Below are 15727 nucleotides of genomic sequence, written 5' to 3'. Positions count from 1 at the left end.
ATCAAAAAAGCAAACAAGATCTATGAAACATAGAGAATATATGAAAATTGGTAGTGGCAGGCTGAAAAATGAATACGAGCTTTAAGGTAATTCAAAGTTTGTTTTTGATTTTGTATCTTATATATGCTCTATATTTGGTTTTTTTTTTATCATGATGCATGGTGCTATCATTGAGATCTTTGCTACATCCAAACTTGAATGTGGTAGGTTTCAATGTTGGAGTACATTATAGCCGCCTAGTTCCAAAATAAGCAATTGAAGAGATGATAACTCAAAAAAAAATTCATAAATTGAAAGGGAGGATTCTTGCCTCCTTCATAAGGGAGAACAAGCTGGGACCAATGGAAGTGTAGGCAATACTTGATGAGAGTGGCATCTCACAGATGGGCTACAGGGAGCTCTTCAAAGCATTAGCTAAAAAGTCTCAAAATAAGTTATAGATAGGATCATTGCTGCCAAAGCCATTATATGTAAAAGTTGCACATCCGCACGTAAACAATGAGGTGTTTGAGAAACTTGGTTCACCATTCCATATTAAAGCAACATTATTGGGAAGGGCGGTAGAGAGGTACAATATAACGAGCATAACAATCTCTTTATTGGTCTTGAAGCATTGCAAAGGTATGTAGTTCATATCTTTGATATGAGTCGAGAGGAGTGCAATGGGGTTTTCAAGTTTTCTTTGAAGCTTGAAAAGTGCGTATTCTTGAAGACTAGGAAGTTGGAAAGAGTCACCATTACCCTCATGAACAGAGCTTTGGATCCATCAATAACCAAAGAGGACCCACAATACTTCAGTGTCAGTCCGAAAACAACATTCTAACACTAGGATCATTTGAGGTATACTTAATTCCAACTATAATAACAAAAATATTGCATGTATGGCTCTTAATTTAACATTTTCATTTTTAGTGATAGGTTGATAAGGAAGATTTTGAATCCTCCATTGGGTTTCTAGTCAAGACAAAATTCATTCTATCATTAGTGAACAAAGAAATAGGTGTGTGCTTTTGATGGAAGGTTTTGGTGACTATACAGTTGAATGGCACATTGCAGGTGATTTAAAGACTCTTAAGTACATGTATAACATTACACACAGTGCAGATGTGGAAAATCTATGCTTATATTGCATGGTTGATGCCCAATCTCCGAAGAGTGTGCAATGGACTAGAGCTTCCAACAGATATCTTCAAGATAAATCTTCTAGGCTAGTGCTTGATATTCCTCTGAGTAGAGTCCATGTCTGTACACTTCATGCACTCTGCATAATAATTAAAAAGGTGGTTCATTTATACATATGTTTTGCCTGGACCTTAAAGCCAAAGTGTGAGTCGAAAAAATTCATCAAAGCATTGGAGGGAGTGCTCTCAGACATTGGTTTGCATGGAGGCAATGCCAAAATTGAAGAGGATCCTAAGTTGTTACAAGGTACCTAGGAAAGCATTGATAGATAGTGTCAAGGCCAGAAGGTTTCTTGGGTGTAGCCTCAAAGACTCTGATAGAGAGGAGAGGAGAAACCTATTCAACAAACAAAAACAACTACACACAGTGGTTAAAGACAATGATGGTGGTGGAACAATTCAAAATCACAAGGAAAATGTGTGCTAATCACTTGATAAAATCTTCCACTACGTGGAGCAACATTCTTGGGATGAAAGTAAGCTCATACTTGGTGAACTAACACGCTCCATATACAAATAATATTTAACCTCTACTTACCATTTTGTTTTATTCCAATGCACCATATATTGTTGGATGAAAGCATGGATGGGGGCTCAATAGTTGGTGTCCGTGAACACTCGGATATTTAGTCAAATAACTTGCATTTGTTTCACTTGGTGATGCTTGTAATAGTCTTCATGATGACATGAAGTGTTCACTAATTTTGAGTGGCAAGTACATTTTAAAACTTGTCCTTTATGTCTGACTTATATATCTTACATTCCTATTTGGTTTTCTATAGAATGAAACTACATAGTGTAGATAATATTTTGCCATTCCATGATTTCAAATTGTTCAACCATGGTCCATATTTTGCCAAGACATATGGCTCATTGTCAATATGGTCCACACAAGGCATGGAAAATACCCACTACACGGCAAGGATAGGCTACTTTAAGCACACAAGACATGGGGAGGCAAGGATAGAGCCAGTAGCCTATTATAGATACACCAATGGACTTAAAAACGACTCATCCATAAAGCAAGGCAGAAAGATCTTCTTAAGAGCTCAAAAATTATGCGTTCTTTACAACACATACACAAACAAAAAGGGAAAGGGGCTTGGGAAAACTCAAATGCGGTGGAGTGTCATGCATGATAGCAACAATCACAGGTCCATAGCGGGAGAAGATGGGCTTGAGCCCTTCGCTTTTATCCTCTTCAATGCATGTCCTTCTTCCTCATTGTGTACCTCTTCGATGTGCAACCCCCTTAGATCTGTCTACACACAATTTTCCACTAGGCTACCATATCCAAAACCCTGCAGAGAACTAGTCGTAACTCGAAGAGCACAACTCCAATTGGGGCACTTTAAAGCTTGAAAGAAATCTTGAAACATGACTAGCAAGAAATATGAAGATGATCAAAATTGATTCTACATGCCGCTATGTGCAAAATTGACGTGAATAGAGAGCTGTCCCGGTATGACTATAAGTAGAGAAGGCAAGGCGAAGACAAAAAACTGCATCCAAAAGCATCAAAGAGGCACAAAAAGCTAAAACCTAAAAAAATTTGAACTTTGGCTAGATGTTTTTAAGTTTTTACATGACTTTTAGTTATATACAAGTCTCACTTCAAAAAAATCACTAACGGGCACTTACAACAACCCGACAGTTGGCACTACACTAGCAACTTGCCCTGCATGTATATGTGCTTGCTAAAGCAAGCTAAAAAGTCCACAAAAAGGAAGCCCACACACACTTTTGACACATGGAGTAATGTCCATATGCACAATTTTTACAAAAAATGGGGTTTCCAAAATGCACGTAACACCATGTGTTGAGATGATTAAAGGTCACACAATGGGGGTCAGAACCAGGAAAATAGGGGGCCTGAGAATCCCCCAAGGCCCCTCTTTTCTTGGTTTTGACCCATGTGTTAAGGTCATTACAAGTCACGTACCCATGTCTTTGAAGCACAGAGGGTCAGAACGAGGCGAATAGTGAGCCTAGAGAATCCCTCAAGGTCTCTATTTGCCTTGTTCTGACCCATGACCACCAAAAAATTGTTACAAGTTTGCCCTTACTTAGGCTATGGTCAGGTGAGGCTTAGTTATCAGCAATAGATAACTAAGCCCACTATGCCCAAACATAGCATTAAATGAATAGCTAACTCCTTGCATGGTCATGCAAGAAGGAGTTATTCATTCAACCTCCCAAATATGCCTTGAACCTCGCAATTATCCCTGGAGAATCCGCCAAGGTCCCTATTTGTCTTATATGCAACTATGCAAGGACATTTGTAACTATGCCAATTTTGGCATAGTAGTAGCTTCGGTAACATCTTATTGATAACTATGTGTCATGTGACCACAACCTTATCCTACTACTCAAACCTCGAGCTTTCTAACCGTAAAGACTAATTTCACACTTTCCCTCGAAGTGATGTTCCCGTTGTGCCCTTCTTGTGATGCAGAGGCTTCGATGTGCACAGAGGTGAAACACACAGGCACGGAGAGAGAGAGAGAGAGAGAGAGAGAGAGAGAGAGAGAGAGAGAGAGAGAGAGAGAGAGAGAGAGAGAGAGAGAGAGAGAGAGAGAGAGAGAGAGAGAGAGAGAGAGAGAGAGAGAGACTATCAATGAAATATCCAATGACACTAAGGTGGATGGCAATGCGTGAGGTAACAGACACAAAGATTTGGAGGCCGTTGACAGCAAGATCGCAAGAGGTGGCTGAGAACAAGATTGTGAGATGGCAAAGGCAAGGGCGATTGGTTTCTACTATTTGGAGATGGAGATGGAGATGGCGACTACAAGGGGAATTGATTTTTGATATTTCTCGCTCCCTTCTGAATCTAAGTGACCACACCAAATGGTAACTCAAAAAATGAATGTGGGTTGTACTCACAAGGACAACCAGTGTAAAACACAATAAACAGACTCACATTCTCATGCAATACGGACAATCAACCACCATCAAATGAGAAATGTGGCTCATTATGAGGTGCATGCTACAAAGTTTAGTCTCTTGTATGCCCCAATCCTTCAAATGCAACTACTTCCCTCTTTCCATGTCCTCTTCTCCCTCTCTTGTGCTCCCATCCCTCTTTCTGTGTCCTCTTTTGCCTTGCTTCATCGACGAAGAGCTACACAAAGTGCAAAGGTATGCTTTTTGTCATGCCAAGGGTAGGACTAGGAGGGTACGGCTTTGGCAAAGTGCCACACACACTTGCAATATAGGGGTCTATATATACCTAAGAGCCAAAGGGCCATGGGCCTACATATAGGATGGTTGGGTGGTTATTTGCAGCTATTTCTCCCCTCTTTCTTACATTGGTCTCAAAGCTTAGGGGAGAAGGGGTGGAAGAAGAAGAAGGCATGGAGGAGCTTGTAGAGCGAGCAATTCTTGCATGAATATTCTTCTCATGGATCTTCTTCTTCTTCTTCTTCTTCTCTCTCTCTCTCTCTCTCTCTCTCTCTCTCTCTCTCTCTCTCTCTCTCCCTCTCTCTCTCTCAGCTCATGAATGGAAGAAGGCGGGGATGGGTTGCATGAAAGCATGCATGAAGCATCGTTTGCATGGCCTCTCTCAAGCGATTGCTATGGGAGTCGACAAACCAAAATAGTAGGCAGCGTGGGTACCATCCCTTGCAGACCCGAGGTAGCATAGGCGACCTTCACCAAACAAGGCAAGGCTACTACCAAAAGGGTCTGCGCAAAAATTTTAAACAACTTTTGCTTCTTCATGTATGACCGAAACAGGTTGTAGCGGGCGGTGCGAGCTTCTCTTTTCTCTTTACGCTGCCTGCAAGAAACCGAGCCATGGCTAATAAGCTTGTTTCCCCATTTTTGGTGAAAAAGGAGCACCCTATTTTGGGCAACCTCCTCTGCTAAGAGCTAAATCCCATGCTCAACTTCGACTTGTGGCCAATTATGCAAGTAAAGCCCATGCTAAGAACCTCGACTCCGGCTCGTGGGGCGATTATCCAAGGCGTGCAGAAATTTAATAATAAATTATGCAACGCATGAAGAATGTTTGTCCGACAACATGGTGGTGGTCGGGAAGCACCATGGGCATCAAGAGTGTCGAGGGTCATGGGACTACTTTGAGTTGTCGAAGGCCTTGCCCGATTCACAAGCTAAGTCAAACCAAGCAACGATATTCGACAAAGAGGTTTTATTCTTGTTTGAAATCCATTCAATTATTGTGACGACAAGGCAAATTGGCATGAATACGACATGAGGTATGCAACTGATTTTCAAGTTTATTGAGAATGTGCTCGATAACTATGGCATGCAACAAGTGTGTGTGCTGCCATGGAATTTTTTTTCCCATACTTGTGCAATCTCAGTATTGCAAAGCACAAAAAAGGCTTGTAGAAATTACCATAAGCACTAAATTTTTGCTAAATACAGTGTTAGCAAAGATCAAAGATAGGTTTGCATATCACAATCAAGCAAGGTTTTGTGTTTTTGATGGCCTATAAAGGCTATTCTTTAAGCTACTATGTAGGCCACTTAGAGGAACAAGGTCGTTTAATGCGAGCAAGCTCTCTAGCAAGGGTATATAGGGTGCAAGTTTTTATCAGCATAGCTTTTAAGGAGGGCAATTCTCATACCTTTCAAGGCGGATTGGCAAAGATATTACTCTACTTACCTTAGAATTTGGGGCTTCTATAATGTTCCTAAATCGACAAAAGCATAATGAGGATCAACCCATTGTCAGCAATCAAATCCGATGGGTTTGAAAATTAACTAGCAACTGCTTCATACAGGCAATGTTGGGCAACTAAGGTATGCTTATGCAATTACTGTCAGTATTGTTATGCTCCCAGTATGGTATATTACTCGACAAGGTCGATAATTGATAGGGTTAATTTTCTTTCTGTTTAATATGACACTGCCATAAGATGCATTACAAGAGTAAGGCTCCATATACAGATACTCGAGAAACTGGCTTGTGCGTTACGTCGGCCAATATCTCCTTATTGTATCCTCTTTGTGTTGTCAAGTGAAGGGAAAAGCAAGGATTTTAAGAGCAAGGCTCCCTACCTATATTTATGCATAAGGTGCATGATCCGTCTAAAGCAATTACAGCTTGCCAGAGTGCAGTCAAAGTAAGTACACGAAGTACATTGATAAAGATTTGATAGCTAAGCTTCCTAAGCCATTTAATTCAAGGCTGGGAAATCTAAGGATTTTCAATAAAATACACGATTCAGCAAGGCTGATTCTCCATGCAAGCTCGACAAGGTCAATTTTCTTTTACTTTGACATCTCTGTGTCAACAAGGGCACCTGTTAGCTATGGTCGTTCTATCTCATCTCCTTGATGAACTTATGGAAAGAAAAGGCTTCACTTTAGGGCATATTGCCTAGAAGCTTCCAAAGTTTGGACTGTGCTAGTAGCATACGAACTTGCAAAAACTTGGCAACATGTCTATCTCATATTTTCTTTGAGGTCTGTATGAACCAAGCCACGATGGCATGCAAGGTACATCCAACAACTTTAAATTTCTCAAGATACATGGCTACAAGCCGCATTCCAACAAAGGCAACAACTCTCAGATGGGCAATAAGGTTAGACCATTTAAAGTTCTAATTGCATTTTTGTCTTTCAATTTTCATTTGAATAAGATTTCTTTGTTGTGAGAAAAGCAGGGTGTTTTGACAAACTTACTGCAAAGCAAGGCTTCTACTCTGTGTCACAGTACTATCCATTGATTTACAATCAAGGATAGTGGCGCACAAGTTTGGCAATAAGAGGATATAAGCTCACAGTTATGGTTTGCAATGACCAACTATGATGTATCCATGCCAGTACATATCGTGCAAGGCACATATGGCCTCTGCTCACATTGGGGGGACCGTCATTGAAGCTAAGGGCTTATCACACTATTTTTCTACTATGCATGCATGGTAGGCTAGTATTGTGGACTCATTCTACTAAAGCATGGTTTACACTTCCCCTAACTTATACACTTATGTAACTTGAAAAAAAATCCCCCTCCCCTACACTTACGTGGTGCGGTAAGTTTTCCATGGTGAATCCCCCGGGTGCTAGTAGAAGAAATTTCCATGCAAAGTCTAACCAAGGGGTTTCACAATGCACAATCTAACCAAGGGGTTTGATAATGTAGATTCTAACCAAGGATTTTGGATTGCAAAGGCAACATCCAAGGTTACCAGTGCAATACTTCTTGATTTTCACTAATCTTTAAATTAGTGTTACTCGGCTTTTGCAGGTGGGAGATGTGGTCATGTGCAATTGACTACGGGTAAGTGAAACTCTATGAAATCTTTTCAAGATGGATGACTAATCCATTTGGTGCTTGGGAGACATAGCTGCCGCAAGCATGTCTGCTCTTTAGTCCATTTCATTCTCCCAAAGTAGAGTGACAAATTCTACTTGGTGCTTGAGAGACGTCGTCATCACAAACATGATTCTAAGCATGCATACTATTTAAATTTGTGCACAATAAAAAGAAAAGTAGTCTTATAAGACAAAAACATTGGTCATTTAAAAAAAAATTGTACATTTGCTTACTCTAATGTAGCATTGTAAGCATTGACAAGGTTTATACTATCCTTAAGCTGTATTCCTTGCATCCATCTACCATATTCAAAAGAATAATTTTTGAACTTAATAAGATACCGTCGGATAATCTTACCATACCATAGTACCTTGTCTTCATGCTGACGGATAGCTTTGGGTTGTAGCACCTCTTCTTGGTATTACTTCGGGAGGGTCTTCAATAATTGGTTCAATTGGTGGCTCTCATTTATAGGACTTAAGTAGGCTCACATGAAAGGCATTGTGTATGAGCCAATGGTTGGGCAACTTGAGTTGGTAAGTCGTCTCATTCATCGGCTTCAAGATTTGGAAAGGACCATAGTATCTTTTTGCTAACTTTGCATAATACTTTTGATGGCCCATAGGATTTTTGCCCGTCGTTTGCCTTAATCAAGCCTTAGGAAACTTAAGTAAGACCCAATAATTTTCATTGAATGTTAAGGCCCTTCTGTGCTTGCCAGCAACAGCTTTTTGCCTTTGTTGAGAGATGATATAGCCTCCTTAATCTTTTGAAAAGATTCTTGTAGGTCACGGCTATACTCATTGGTAGCGAATATCTTCCTATGTACTATGAGTAGCAAGGGACTCTTAGGTATTCCCTTAATGATCTCAAAAGGTGTTTTTCCCGTAGAATTATGTACATTATTATTGTAGGCATACTCTACAAGAGGTAAGTACTTTTCCCATTGTGAGCGTTGATCTACTTCGGTAACATAAGTCTTGAGTAGATCTAGTATCATAAGGTTGGCTATCTTACTCTGGCCATCCGTTTGTGGGTGGTAGGCCGAAGAGAAATTCAATCTTTTTCCTAGATTTTCAAAGAGACCTTTCCAGAAATTACTGGTCATTCTAGGATCTCTATCGGACAGGATTGATGTTGGTAATCCATGGTGTTTGAAATTTGAGATATGAACAGAGTTGCCATTTGGTGTGCCCTAATAGTCTATTTTACGAGAATAAAGTGTGCTTGCTTGCTAAACCTGTCGACTATTGTCCATATTCTCATATTCCCATGGATAGACTTGGGTAATCCAAAGATGAAATCCATGGATATACTCTCCCATGGTGAATTTGGGATAGGCAATGGCTAGCGCAATCCAGGTTGCTTCCCTCTATCGTATTTGGTCTTTTGGCATACTACACATTTTGAAACATACTCTTGTATGTCCACTTTCATGGTAGGCCAATAGAAGTACTTCTCTACTCCTCGGAGAGTAGGTTGAATACCTGTATGCCCCGTATAGGGAGGAGCATGGGATTCATACATAACCTTCTTACGAAGGGAATGGATAGCACATAGCCTATTGCCGTGGAGAAGATAACCATCCTGCAAGGTGAATGGTTCCTCTTTCTTCCCCAAAGCAAGGGCTGAGATTATGTCTCTAAAATCAGGGTCAATAGCATACTCATCTAGCATAGAGGATAGATCATTGTGAGTAGCTATAGACACTACATTAATTTTTGGTCGTCATGAACGTGCATCGGCCACTTGATTGTGCTTACCAGCAAAGTGAGCAATATGGAAATTAAATTGCGAAAGAAAATTTGCCCACCTCATTTGTTTGTCAGAGAGCTTGCTTTGCGTCATGAAATACTTGGGACTTTGGTGATCGGTTTGTGAAATTAATGTAGTCCCCAATAAGTAGTGCTTCCATGTGTCTAGGACATGTAGAATAGCTAAAAGCTCTTTCTCATAAATGCACAAGACTTGTTCATCGGTATTGAGCCTTCGGCTTTCATATGCTATGGCATGCCCTTCTTGAAGCAAAATTGCTCCAAGGCAATCACCACAAGCATCATATTGGACCTCAAATGGTTTTGAGAGATTGGGAAGCACGAGGACTGGTTGGGAGGTAAGCTTTTCTTTGAGCTTATCAAAAGCATTTTTCTCCTTAGCAGTCCATACATACTTAACGTTCTTCTTAGTTAAGTCGTGTAGTGGTACTTCTACTAGAGAGAATTTTGCTATGTGTACATACCAATAAAGCTTCTTAGCTCATGTAGATTCCTTGTTTTAGGCCATGCTTTTATTACCTCTAACTTTGATGGATCCATACGGATACCATTTTGAGAGATAATATGACCTAGGTATTGAATCTCTTGAAGGAAAAATTTGCTTTTCTTTTGGTTGAGAAAAAGCTTGTTCTCCCTCAATGCTTGAAAAATCACTTGGAGATGTTGCTTATGTTTCTCCAAAGACTTGGAGTAGATGATGATATCATCAAAGAACACTCCAGTGAATTTGTGGTAAGGTCTAAAATTTTTCTCCATTAGACGATTGAACGTAGCTGGTGCATTAGTCAAGCCAAAAGGCATGACTAGATATTCATAAAGACCAAACGTTGTGCAAAACGCAGTCTTTAAGATATCTTCATCCACTATCCTTATTTGATGATAGCCACTCTTAAGGTCAATACTACTGAAGTAGGTAGAGCCTTGTAGCTTATCAAACAGACCTTCTACCCGAGGCACGGGAAATTTGGTTTTGATAGTAAAATGGTTTAGTGCTCAATAGTCCACGCACATACGGTATGTACCATCTTTCTTGCACTAAAAGGAGTGGAGAACAAAAGGGAGAGGAACTAGGCCTCATCATCCCTTTGTCTACCAATTCCTGTACTTGCCTCATCAGCTCCTCTTGTTGAGCTTGTGAAACTCGATAAGGAGGCCTTTTAGGCGGTGAGCTTCCTAGAAGGAGCTCAATGTGATGGTCATCATCTCCTCGTTTTGGAGGTAAGTCCATAGGGATATAATCTATGACCACATCTTGGAATCCTTTTAGAAAATTAGACAAGTCTAACTCTTCTTGATTCCTACCATTTACATTTGATGAAACATTAGGATCTTTTAGAGACTCTTTGACAAAAATCATGTATGTCGAAACTGAGCTCTTCAGTGATTTATCAAAAGAAGGAGAATTTACAAGTGGAATGGTGGAACCACGCTCACTAGCATCTATATACATGTTATTTTCCCTGTAGGTGAAGTAGATTCTCTTTTTAGGGAACTTCATATTGGCAGCCATGCGATCAAACCATGGCACCCCTAAGATAGCATCCTCATGTTGGAGAAGAGAGATGAGAAAGTCTTCTTTGTCAACATAGCTTTGGACATAAGGCCTCAACTTTCCAATCAAGGGAGTAACTGAGGCTTGCTGTTCCTTGAAAGCTGTGTCAACCATTACCATATCTCCCATCTCCAAATCTTGAATGCCCAACTTGGTGGCCAACTCCATTGATATGAAGTTGTGAGTAGAGCCAGGGAAGATAAGGGCATCATGCCCTTTACCTTTCCCCAAGCATAGGAAAGTGATGATCCTTTGCCAATGAGCGTCCTCTTTTGGAGCTTCAATGGTGGAAGCCCTGAAGCCCTAGGAGTCTCACTGCGAGCATTCTTTTTGTGGAAGATCTTCAAGAGAGAGTTTGTTTTTCAAGCTCTTCAGGAGAGAGTTTGTTTTTGCCTTTGTAAACTCCCTTCTCCTTGGACCGATTGTTGTTGTTGTTGTTAGAAGTGCCTTGGGAAGAATTTTGAGCATTGGTTTTCCCCTTTCCATCATTTTTGTCTTTTTTGTCGGCTTGACATTCCATCTAGACCCTTGATGAAAATTGATGCGTGAAGAAACCATGATGTGATGGATTACTTCGTTGATAGAACCAAGCCGTTGAGAGTTGATGTATTCAACCATCTCTTCAGGGAATCCCGCACAGAATTATTGCCTTTGCTTGGCAAAGTCTATCTTTTGAAAGACGGTAAGATGGCAAGCTTAAGCATTGAAGCATGGCTCTTGGTTGGATTTGCACTCCATAGCCAAGAGTGTTTGTGTAGGCTCTCAACCTCTACTTTTTTGGAGAAGGAAAGGGGATCTTGCACTTTGCAATGCATAATCAGAGTGTGTGTGAGTGTGTGTGAGAGAGTATTGAAGGAGTACGAGCGGAAGTACGACGCGAGAGAGAGTGCGAGAAGAAGAGCACGACGATATGGTGAACTCGCTCTACTGTAATGTGTAGAGCATAGTGAGTTCTTATTAGGTTTTTACAAAAGAATATGTGTACATACCTGGCGGCCCGCCCACTTACCTAGGCGACCACATTGGGCTTTATACCCCAACAACCTTCCACTTAAAGTCCAATGTGGTACTTTAAGTGTGAGAGAAGCTACTATACAAGCTAATATACAAGAGATGTAGAGAAGTGATGTACTACCCTACACCTAACTGCTTGCGAAAATGCGCAAAGCTCTCTGAGGGAAGTCCTTTTGTAAGTAGATCAACAGGATTTTCTGTGGTGTGAACTTTGACAAGCTGAAGTTGCTTATCCTCGAGCATTTCCCTGATGAAATGATACTTCACATCCACATGCTTTGTCTTTGAGTGATAAACTGGATTGCAAGCCAATTGTATAGAACTTTGACTATCACAATATAACACAGGCATCTCTTCTTTGATTCCCAAATCTGTTACTAGTCGATTAAGACAAATTGATTCTTTGCATGCCTCTGATGCTGCAACATATTCAGCCTCTGTAGTAGACTGAGTAACACAATCTTGTAATCTAGAACGCCATGATACTGCTCCACCAGCCAATGTAAAGACATACCCTGACGTAGACCTTTGATTGTCTAAGTCACCTGCATAATCTGAGTCTATAAAACCCTTTACACTTAGCTCCTGACTCCCATAGCATATACACATACTCTTTGTAGCTTTCAGGTATCTCAATATTCCTTTCACTGCCTCCCAATGTTTCTTGCCTGGGTTTGACATGTATCGACTTACTACTCCCACTGCAAATGCAATGTCTGGGCGAGTAGCAATCATTGCATACATCAAAATACCCACTGCAGACGCACATTGTGGAATCTTATCCATTTCAACCTGTTCTTCCTCAGACACAGGACAATCTTGTTTGCTAAGTTTCACATATGGTGGCAATGGAACACTCAATGCCTTTCCCTTCTCCATATTGAAACGTTGCAAAACCTTGTCAATATACTCTGTTTGAGATAACCAAATCAACTTCTTTGATCTGTCTCTCTCAATGCGCATACCAAGTATATGACTTGCCTCACCCATGTCTTTCATGTCAAATGATTTTGCCATCTTTGACTTCAAAGCTGAAATTTCTTCCAAGTGCTTGCCAGCAATCAACATGTCATCCACATACAAAATAAGGATCAGCCAACTGCCATCCTTAGCCTTCTTTGTATATAGACAATGATCGAACTCACTACGTTTGTAGCCTTGAGAAAGCATAAACTTGTGGAATTTATGGTACCATGCCCTCGGTGATTGTTTTAAGCCATAAAGACTCTTTAACAACTGGCATACCCAATCTTCCTTGCCTTTCTCAACAAACCCTTCTGGCTGCTGCATGTAAATTTCCACATCTAAATCACCATGCAAGAACGCTGTCTTGACATCCATTTGGTGCAACACCAAATCTAATATGGCAACCAATGCAAGAAAGCATCTCAATGTAGTCATCTTGACCACCGGAGAGAAGACTTCATCAAAGTCAATGCCTTGTTCTTCCTTAAAGCCCTTGGCAACAAGCCTTGCTTTGTACTTTGGCTGACTATCATGAGCGGTGATCTTATACCTGTAAACCCATTTACAGGGTAGAGCCTTTTTGCCCCGTGGTAATTTAACTAGCTTCCATGTCTGGTTTTTATGCAGAGCTGTCATCTCTGACTGCATGGCCAATTTCCAATTCCCGGAGTCCTTCATTTGCACTCCTTCCTTGTAACATGAAGGCTCATTGCAATCAGTCAACATGACATAGTTCATAGATGTAACAAACCTATCAGGACGTCGCGTGACACGTCCAGATCTATGCACAATAGGTAGCTTAGGCTCAGCCACAACCTGTGGTTCCACTCTATCCTGTCCTTGCTCCTCTTGAGCCCTGACATTTTGTCTTGCACGTGCAGGTCCATCTTCTTGGAAGACAACTCTTCTAATCTCCTCAACCCTCTCTGGTTTAGAATGATATTTGGATTCATTAAAGTGAACATCATTGTTGCGGACAACCTTTCTGGATTCAGGATCCCAAAGTTTGTACCCCATCTCACCAGAATTACCATAGCCTAGAAAGATGCACTTTCTACTCTTTGGCTCAAGTTTGTTCCTAAATTCCTTTGGAACGTGAGTATATGCCTCACAGCCAAAGACTCTGAGATGCTTGTATGAGGGCACCTTGCCTGACCATACCATCTCTGGCACTGAATCCTTCTGCAAAACCTTGCTAGGAGATCTATTTACAAGATGAACAGCTGTTGATACAGCTTCAGCCCAAAACCCATTTGGCAGCTGTGCATTAGACAACATACTTCTGACCTTCTCTTGTATGGTCCTATTCATCCTCTCAGCAACACCATTTTGAGGAGGATTTTAAGGAGCAGTAAGTTCGCGTTTTATACCTTTTGACTCACAAAAGTCCTGAAAGGCCTTTGAAACATACTCTCCACCATTGTCAGTGCGTAAGCATTTAAGCTTCTTGCCACTCTGATTCTCCACAAGTGTCACAAACGTTTTGAAAACACTAAACGCTTCATCCTTGTGCTTGAGAAAGTAAACCCATACTTTCCTCGAGTAATCATCTATAAATGTCATAAAGTAAGAATCTCCCCCTAGAGATAGGTTAGGCATAGGTCCACACAAATCACTATGAACAAGTGCCAACTGTGTATCTCTTCTACTGCTTCTATGCTTATGTGGCTGCTGTGTTTGCTTACCATACAGACAATGTTCACAGAATTCAAAATCATTAAATGAAAAGCCAGGCAAATAACCAGAACGAGACAAGATTTCCATTCCCTTCTTGGACATATGTCCTAACCGGCTATGCCACAAAGAAACGTTCGGCTGCTCGGTTACATTGATTACATTTTTAGAGACATTTGATACATAAATCATGTAAAGTCCTCCAGACGTTACTCCATGTGCTACTGTCATAGAACCCTTGGATATCTTCCACATGTTCTGTCCAAAAGTGGTGATGTAGCGAGCATCATCAAGTAAGCCTGTGCTGATCAAGCTCTTTGTAATTGCGGGAACACGTCTCACATTCTTCAGCGTGAAAGAAGAGACATTCTGAAACTTCAATTGAACATCTCCAACACCTAAGATCTCACATGTCTGCCCATTGCCTAGCCGAACATGATCTTTAGTGGTCACATAAGAGGTAAACCACTCCTTGTTTGGAGACACATGAAGTGATGCCCCTGAGTCTATAATCCAGTCACTCAGTGCATTTCCATCAGATGCTGTAAGAAGAGCTGAGTCCATTGTATTCTTCAAGAAGTAGATGTCTCCTGACACTAGACTGTTATCCTCTGCAACAGTGTTTGTCACATTTATTTCTTGAATCTTCACTGAGGACTTGTTCTTCTCACCATGGTCTTCAGCTTTCTCTTTGCCTTTTTCTGCTTTCCATTCTCTGCAGTCTCTTTTCATGTGACCCTTCTTGCCACAATGGTAGCATTCTATGTCACTCTTGCCTTTAGCACTGCGGGACTTGCTACGAGACTGATTCCTCTTTCCACCTTTGTACTTTTCTTTGGTCCTTCCCCTGACAACTAAGGCTGTTCCTTTGCCTTTGTCCATTGTCTTTCTATTGGTTTCTTCAGTAAGCAGACTTCCTTCTACACCTGCTATCTTCAAACCATCTGGAGGTGCATAATTACTCAAAGCTGTGCGAAAAGTGTCCCAACTTTCCGGCAATGTGATCAATAGGAACATAGCTCTAACAGGTTCATCAAACTTGACACCTTGAGCTGACAACTGACTATAGATTGTGTTGAATTCATTCAGATGATTGGACATAGGTGTCCCTTCTTTCATCTTCAAGTCAACAAGCTTCTTAAGCCAGTATACCTGTGAAGCTGCACTCTGCTTCTCATAAAGATCACTCAGCTTTAACCATGCTCCATAAGCCGACATCTCATCTGCTACATTGAAGTAAACGCTTTCTGCCAAAGTCAGCATAATGGTAGAAAGT

Source organism: Adiantum capillus-veneris, chromosome 25 (genome assembly GCF_014529385.1).
Source record: "Adiantum capillus-veneris isolate H3 chromosome 25, ASM1452938v2, whole genome shotgun sequence".
NCBI lineage: Eukaryota > Viridiplantae > Streptophyta > Polypodiopsida > Polypodiales > Pteridaceae > Adiantum > Adiantum capillus-veneris.
Note: the sequence above shows the minus strand (reverse complement) of the source record.